Source organism: Pelodiscus sinensis, chromosome 1, assembly GCF_052426305.1.
Source record: "Pelodiscus sinensis isolate ZL-2025 chromosome 1, ASM5242630v1, whole genome shotgun sequence".
Lineage (NCBI taxonomy): Eukaryota > Metazoa > Chordata > Testudines > Trionychidae > Pelodiscus > Pelodiscus sinensis.
The window spans coordinates 251,101,972-251,109,119 of NC_143052.1; positions in this window are offsets into that span (position 1 = coordinate 251,101,972).

The window sequence follows — 7,148 nt, forward strand, 5'->3', positions numbered from 1 at the left end:
GTACCCAGATGCTAGTGAAGGGCATGGTAATAGATCCCTAAAATGATGTTATCTTTTTCTCTCTTAAAAGGCAACATAAAAGATTGATGTCCAAGTTTGTCATCCACTTTGTGGTTTGTGGTGACATGGGATGGATTGCTGGGGATATTTTCCAATGAAGGCTGAGAATTTCAGGTAGTCTTGGGACTAGTGACTAATGTGTTGACCAGCTGACACATGACAACTTTCCATGGTATTTCTCTGTCCCCTGAGAATGTGCTGAGCGCTGAGTAATATCAGCAATAATTTTTAAAATCACACTTTACCATCTTCACTTTGGCAAAGGAATAGAGATCACATTTTTCAGCACTAATAAAATTTACATTATAAAATAGAAAGTTTCTGGGCATGTCATTTTTTTATCCTTTACTTAGATCGTTACCAGTTTAATAAGTGTTGGGAAATGCTTCATCATCAACTAGAAGGAGGTGGAGGAATTGTGCCAAAGAGGCCATTGTAGAAAGTTTCACCCTCCAGCCCTCATCCCCAAATAAACCTAATGGAGCTCCCCTTGTGGTGTATAATGACAATTCTGAAAACTCTCACCCATATGGCAAGCTAGAGAAAAAAAATTGAAACTTGTGGAATTTTGTCCAATTTGCTCAATGAGTGGAATTAGAGTATACATTAGAATTCATATAACATTTTGCATAATTCTTGGGAGTGCTAGAGTTTTCTGTGATTTTCACACCTCAGAGGAAGGCAAATAGTTCCCCAGTCCTGCCTGTCCCTACAGCAGTCTGCCAGCCAAAGTCTTCTGCAAACTTGGCTAGTGATCTACCCAACTCAGAGGCTGAGATTTTCTCAGCAGCTCTTTCAGGGCTCCTTTCCTTACACAGCTTTGCCCTTTTCTGCCTATCTTTCCAACTTGCTCTCTCTGGGTATGTCTACACTTGCCGCCTATTTCGGAATAGGGCTGCAAATGTAGGCATTCGGAATTGCAAACCAAGCCCGGGATTTAAATATCCTGCGCTTTATTTGCATCTTCCTAGCTGGGTGCCATTTTTGAAATGTACAAACCCGGAATAACTGCCTGCGTCTACAAGAGGCAGTGAAATGGGCGTTCGAAATAAAGCCCTATTTTGAACTACCTGTTATTCCTCCTGCAATGAGGTTTAACAGGTAGTTCGAAATTGGGCGGCAGCATGTAGACGCGGGCAGTTATTCTGGGCTTGTAAATTTCAAAAAATGGCACTTGGCCTGAAAGATGCAAATAAAGCGCGGGATATTTAAATCCCGGGCTTGATTTGCAATTCCGAATGCCTACATTTGCAGCCCTATTCTGAAATAGGCGGCAAGTGTAGACATACCCTCTCTCTCTCTCTAGAACAAGCAAAGTCTTCAGGGGAGCACTTTGAAGAAGTCTGTGCGTTCCCTGATTGAGTACATCACCCTACACTGAACCTCCCGTGCTAAGCAGGCAGTAGGGATACCGAACCTTGGGAAGATTAGACTGGGTGGGGACAGGTATTGACCTGGTGGTATAGATACTATCCAAAAGAGATCTAAACACCATTTGATCTGCTCCTGTTCAGCATTTAGTAACAGCTGATTAGACTTAGCTGAGTGTCCTCATTTCTGGTTGGTGATTCTCAGAGCTGACATCACTGTGCAACAGGTCTACAGCTAAGGTTCAGACCTTGTATGGGGACCATGAAAGTCAACACAGAGACCATACTGGCTGGTAGATTCCCCTGACTAGCTGAAATGACTGGGAGCCCGATTAAGTGGCAGAAACTCAGACCTATAACAAATAGTTGCCCACATCAGTGGCAGCATCATTAGAAAGTGTGATAGCACAGAGATAGCAACCAGTGGTGGCCCGTGCCAGCACCAGAGAGACTGAGGCAGCTGAGAGCCTATTGCAGAGTCAGTGGTAGAGACATCGCTTATTATCCCATCCCCTGGATTGGGAGGCAAGTTCTGTGAATATGAACTCTGGATTTTTATGAATCAAGGGCAGCTAACTGTGAGTGGGGGTGTAACAGAAGGAGAGGGGTGTGACATGTTAAATGAAACATTCATTTGTTGGACTTTCCTTCAAGGTGGAAAATTCAGGCCAAGGACACTGCATAGTGCATTATGAGGTCGGGTTTGTTTGCTTATGAATGAGATTGAAGTGTTTTTCCAAGTTTAATTGTGGGTTCCATTTTCTTTTTAATAAAAGTTCTCTCTTGTTATACACACAGACTCATAGTTTGCAAGTGAGGAAGTATTGCTCTTTAGAGGTGCTCAGGGCGGTGTTACATTTTCCCAGATTACTGGATGGGGCTCAAGAGGGTTCTGTTTTGTATTGCTAAGAGAAACCTCTAGATATTGAACTTGGCCCTTGTTGCTGCTGACTCCATCAGCCAGAAGGGTTACAGTTAGATCAAGCAGAAAAGGATTTTTCAGAGGCAATTCTGCAGATCCTGCTTACTAGTAGAAAGCAGTCCACTAAGAATGCTGACTTGGCTAAATGTAAAGCACTTCTTGGTGTGGGCCACTGCTCATAGATTCACCCATTAATGCCAAAGTTTAGGACTTTAGAATATCTGTTAAGCCTTAAATCTTCTGATCTTTTCCTCAGTTTTCACTGAGCAGCAATCTTGATCCACCCTCCAGTTTAAGGACAGTTCTCCTGTTGGTTAGATGTCTAAATGGTGTTATTCATCTCTTCCTTTTAGTCAAGGACATTGTTTTCCTTTGGGACCTTCATACTGTATTGACAGCTCTGATGTGTCCTCTTAGAGTCGCTACCTGCTGTCTCCCTCACCTCTGTCAGAAAAGGAACTTTGTCTTAACAATAATGCCAGCCAGAAGGTGGACAAACTTCAGACCGTGATGGCAGGACTTCCGCATATAGAATTTTTCAAAGACAAAACAGCCTTTTAGTTAAGTGTCTTTAACTAAATTTGTATCATTGTTTCATCTAACAAAGACAATATACTTACCTGTATTATTTCAGGTGCTTCATTTAGAAATGAACAGTATCTTCATATATTGGATGGAAGATGAGCACCAGCATTTAGACAACTAAGTCCTTTGAGTATCCCTTGACTTTTTGTTTCTGAAACTGACAGAATGAAAGGTCAAGCAGTTTCAGCATAAACCATTTCCAGATGGATTACATCCTGCATCACAACAGCATATAGAATTGTGGATACCCCTCCTCCACAAAGACTGTCCCTCTCAACAAGACCTCAGGATACTCGGGTAGCATTTTTCAGGCATGTTCCCATGTTAGATATATGCAGGGCTTCTACTTGGTCCTCTAGGCTTCACTCGGCAGCATGCTGTCATGATAGCTTCAAGATCCAGTGCAAACTTTGGACAATCAGTCCCTTAGGGTATGTCTACACTACAAAGTTAGTTCGAACTAACTTTTCTAGGCGCTACACTAGCGCTCCGCTAGTTCGAACTTAATTCGAACTAACGGAGCGCTTAGTTCGAACTAGGTAAACCTCATTTTACGAGGATTAAGCCTAGTTCGAACTAGCTAGTTCGAATTAAGGGCTGTGTAGACCCTTAATTCGAACTAGTGGGAGGCTAGCCCTCCCCAGGTTTCCCTGGTGGCCACTCTGGCCAACACCAGGGAAACTCCATGCCCCCCTCCCGGCCCCGGACCCCTTAAAGGGGCACGGGCTGGCTACGGTGCCCGTGCCAGGTGCAAGCCTGCCAGCACCCAGCCAGCAGACCCTGCACCTGGCACGGCACAGAGCCACCCACCCGATGTCCCCCAGCCCACCCCCTCTTCCCGGGACCAGGCTGGCGGCTCCCGGGAGCTTGCCCAGGACCGCAAGAGGGGGGCACCTTCCTGGGCTAGTGCGGACATCGTGGACCTCATCCATGATCTCCGCACTAGGCACAGGAAAGTGGCCGTCTAGGGCAGGAGAGCTGCCAGCCTGGCCACCCAGGAGCAGGTGTGCATGAAAATCAAGGGGGTCCAGTGAGACCCCCGACCCTGAGCCCTGAGCTTACAATGGCCGTCCTGGGTCAGACCAAAGGTCCATCTAGCCCAGTAGCCTGTCTGCCGACAGCGACCAACCCTAGGTACCCTAGAGGGGATGGACCGAAGACAGCGACCAAGCCATTTGTCTCGTGCCATCCCTCTCCAGCCTTCCACAAACTTTGGGCAGGGACAGCACTCCTACCCCCTGGCTAAGACTACTCCATGGACCCAACCTCCATGACTTGATCTCACTTCCCTTTAAGCTCTGTTCTAGTTGTAGCCTTCACAGCCTCCTGCAGCAAGGAGTTCCGCAGGTTAACTATTTGCTTTCTGAAGAAGAACAACTTTCTCTTACTAGTTTGAAGCCTGCTACCCATTCCTTTCCTTTGGTGTCCTCTAGTCCTTCTTTATGGGAACTCAGGAAGAACTTTTCTGAATGCACCCTCTCCACCCAACCCCTGCTTTTAGAGACCTCTATTCTGTCCCCCCTCTGTCTCCTCTTGTCTAAGCTGAACAGTCCCAGTCTCTGTAGCCTCTCTTCATCTGAGACCTGTTCCCAACCCCTGATCATGTTAGTTGCCCTCCCCTCTCCCAGCCTTTCTCTTCCCCTCTCCCACCTCCTTTTCCCAGTCTCCCCCAGTTTTGTTCAATAAAGACAGAGTCAATGTTGGAAGAAATGTTATCTTTATTTTGTACATCAATAAGAAGGGGGGCTAGGGAAGGGTAAGTGGAAGGAGGTGAGGGAGGAATGGGGTACGAGCCCCCGATGGGGAGGACTGGGCTGGCTCTGCGGGCTTCTGGGGGTGGAAGCTCTCCTGCAGCCCCCCGATTGCCCCCTCTCCCCAGATGGCAGCCTGCGGCAAGTGCAGCCGGGCTGATGGCCGAGTGGTGTGATGTGCCCAGTGTGGGTACTCCGGGCAATCCAAGCCAGGACTGCTTTGCAAGCGGGGCACCCCTGAGAACTGTCTGTCCGGGGTGGGGGTCGGGACCCTTTAAGCGCAGCCCTCGGCTAGCCTGAGACAGCATCTCCACGCTCTAAGTCCTCCTCTGCTGCCCTGCCGGCACTGCTTCCGGCCATCCTTAAGCCTGGTTCAGAGTCCACTCAATGTGGACTTGCTAGTTCGAATTAGCAAAACGCTAATTCGAACTAGTTTTTAGTTCTAGACGCATTAGTTCGAATTAGCGTAGTTCGAATTAACTAATTCGAACTAAGTTAGTTCGAACTAGCGCTGTAGTGTAGACATACCCTCAGTTACTCTGAGCCCCACCAGATGACAGTACTTGTATGTCCCTTCAGTGGAATATGTCTGCAATCACTTGAAGAAAAAGTGGCTACTTGTCTGCATCATAACTGCTGTTCTCTAAGAGATGGGTGTTGACATGCATTCCACAGCCTGCCCTCCATCCTGTCCTCCACATCAGTGTCTTCAGCTACGTCTTCCAAAGCAAAGGAACTGAGAGTAACGGATTGGGGCAATGTTGCCCTTAGATAGACTTGCAGGTTACAAGGAGGATCAGGTTGCTAGTGCTGTATCAACCGTTACAAGTTCAGAAAGCTGTTTGGGCCCAGTGTGTTGGGTGTGCACGCACACACATTGAGTACACATGTCTGCACCCACATCTTGAAGAACAAATTACAGTACATGACTAACCATGTTTTTCTCGCAGTCCTAGCAAATTTTGGCAGTAACCAATTGCTCTACAACACCCTGACACTCCCTAGCATCTGTTACTACAGGCAATTGATCAGTGTGCCCTCTAGCACAATGACGCTGCTCAAAGGAATAGAATTTAGATAGTTTAAAAAATTGACAATTGAATTGTAACCCTTGAGTTTCATAGTTAAGACTTCAACTGGAAGGAACAGAAGAAGTTTGCATCTCTCAGGAGATTATCTTGGCAACCATAAAGACTCGACAACTATTTTAAATGAAAATTTGGATCCTGCATCTGAATTGTCAGTGTAATTATTATTGTAATTATTATTGTTTGTTTATTTTGCCATGCCCCTTGAAAATTAAAAGACAGTCATCATTTTTAAGGTCAGAAAGGACCATTAGATCGTCTCAGGTAAGGTGCACTATGCTGCAAATGGTTTACAGTCTCATTGGTGAACTTGATAGGCAGTGAGGATATGATATACAGAAGAAAGGGAGGAGCAAGACAAATTAGATACCATTATGCTCAATTTAAGCAGGAATATGTTATGGTAGTTCAATGATTAGGAATTTAGTTTCTCAAATGTGCCAGTTCTAACTGTCATACTAAGTAACATTCTCGTCTGAATATGCACCAGCAACACTGCGCTTGAAACAGTAGCCACTAGAGCAGTCACTGAAGCTGGTGTATGTCCAAAGGAGTCAGGTTCTTTCATACAAAGATAGAATTTTCTCCTTCCATTTTGAAAAATTACACTAGAATAAGGAGTTACGGAAACCACTTGAGAAATGGGAATTGACTAATTTGCCTAGACAGTTTTTACATTTTTTTTCTAAAGTTGTGCTAACATATGATGAAGGTATAGGGCCTTGAATTCCTTTGTCTATGAGAGTGAGTTTGCTGAAAGAACACCGTGTAAATGAAATATTAACATTTATTCTTGGTGATTTAGTGTATATACTGCATGCAAAACTTACTGAAATTAGCTTATTAATTGCTTCATTCTTTCCCTTTTTGCTCTATTTTTATAATTGTCTTCATCATAGAGCTTCCTTTTTCCTGGTTAAGGGCATGATGCAATAAAAGCATGAATTGGTTAATTGTGGGGGCAGGATCTGTACACCAAACAACATGCAGGCATGGACGCACATGCAAAATATGTACATACATTGTTTGGAAAAATCAGGATGTCTTTTATCCTGATTTACAATAGGAACTTATGGTAGGAGCTCCTAGAACTAATAGAGCAGAAGAAGCCAACAGGTTTTTTGAAGAATTAAAGTAGTTTATTTCAAAAGAAGACACAAATGACAATTTTTCATGCTTCCTAGTTTCTATTGTGCATTAAATTAAATTGCATTTCTAAGTCAAGAGCTAGCTTTAACCAAAGAGAACTCTTTTGATGTACTTCAATGTGTGATCATAAATAATGAAACAAGATAAAGGTCAAGTTTCCATCCTATCACAACGCAGCCCTAATTAATTCAGCTACCAGAAGGGAGATCTCTGACTAGATATT